Source organism: Perkinsus marinus (genome assembly GCF_000006405.1).
Source record: "Perkinsus marinus ATCC 50983 genomic scaffold scf_1104296946664, whole genome shotgun sequence".
NCBI classification, from domain to species: domain Eukaryota; phylum Perkinsozoa; order Perkinsida; family Perkinsidae; genus Perkinsus; species Perkinsus marinus.
This window is the reverse complement of record NW_003210880.1, coordinates 1-1,134: the sequence shown is the minus strand read 5'-3', so window position 1 is coordinate 1,134 and position 1,134 is coordinate 1. Positions and strand designations below refer to the sequence as shown.

At 50.5% G+C, this 1,134-nt stretch overlaps 4 non-coding genes across 4 annotated transcripts; all 4 read left to right on the top strand.

Annotated features, from left to right (window-relative positions):
* Positions 1 to 111: 111 nt before the first annotated feature.
* Positions 112 to 191, top strand: Pmar_PMAR004769. Its single transcript has one exon. It is a non-coding gene; the product is annotated as a tRNA-Leu (tRNA).
* Positions 192 to 312: 121 nt separating this feature from the next.
* On the top strand, positions 313 to 392 carry Pmar_PMAR004768. Its single transcript has one exon. It is a non-coding gene; the product is annotated as a tRNA-Leu (tRNA).
* A 186-nt stretch (positions 393 to 578) lies between these two features.
* On the top strand, positions 579 to 658 carry Pmar_PMAR004767. The gene has a single exon. It is a non-coding gene; the product is annotated as a tRNA-Leu (tRNA).
* Positions 659 to 844: 186 nt separating this feature from the next.
* Pmar_PMAR004766 lies at positions 845 to 924 on the top strand. Its single transcript has one exon. It is a non-coding gene; the product is annotated as a tRNA-Leu (tRNA).
* The last annotated feature ends 210 nt before the right edge of the window (positions 925 to 1,134 follow it).

The following is a 1,134-nucleotide window of genomic DNA, read 5'->3' as shown; positions in this document are numbered from 1 at the left end:
CTGATCGATATTGCGCCATCGCACCTCGCAGAAACCGTTCAACCCATTTTTGTGTCCTCTGTTTTGGCAGAGCGATGCATCACCTCGGCTATGAATCGTGAAGCACTTATCGACAGTTTGGCCGAGTGGTCCATGGCGCTGGCTTTAGGCGTCAGTCCGCAAGGGCGTGGGTTCGAATCTCACAGCTGTAAGAAATTTCTCTTCGTGTGATTTGATGAAGAACGCATTCCGCGGAAACGGTTCGAAACCGTTTTTGTGTCATGTCATATAGTGTAACGCATCTTCTCCGCTATGATTTTTAAAGCACTCATCGACAGTTTGGCCGAGTGGTCTAAGGCGCTGGCTTAAGGCGCCAGTCCGAAAGGGCGTGGGTTCGAACCCCACAGCTGTCAGTCTATATACCTGACTGGTGTTATATTGAGAACCCAGACCTTTTCAGAAGCGAGGTAGTGCAAGATCAAAACCTTCTGATCGATATTGCGCCATCGCACCTCGCAGAAACCGTTCAACCCATTTTTGTGTCCTCTGGTTTGGCAGAGCGATGCATCACCTCGGCTATGAATCCTGAAGCACTCATCGACAGTTTGGCCGAGTGGTCCAAGGCGCTGGCTTTAGGCGTCAGTCCGAAAGGGCGTGGGTTCGAATCCCACAGCTGTCAGTCTATATACCTGATTGGTGTTATATTGAGAACCCAGACCTTTTCAGAAGCGAGGTAGTGCAAGACCAAAACCTTCCGATCGATATTGCGCCATCGCACCTCGCAGAAACCGTTCAACCCATTTTTGTGTCCTCTGGTTTGGCAGAGCGATGCATCACCTCGGCTATGAATCCTGCAGCACTCATCGACAGTTTGGCCGAGTGGTCCAAGGCGCTGGCTTTAGGCGTCAGTCCGAAAGGGCGTGGGTTCGAACCCCACAGCTGTCAGTCTATATACCTGACTGGTCTTATATTAAGAATCGAGACCCTTTCAGAAGCGAGGTAGTGCAAGACCAAAACCTTTTGATCGATATTGTGCCATCGCACCTCGCAGAATCCGTTCAATCCCATTTTTGTGTCCTCTGGTTTGGCAGAGCGATGCATCACCTCGGCTATGAATCTTGAGGCACTCATCGACAGTTTGGCCGAGTGGTCTAA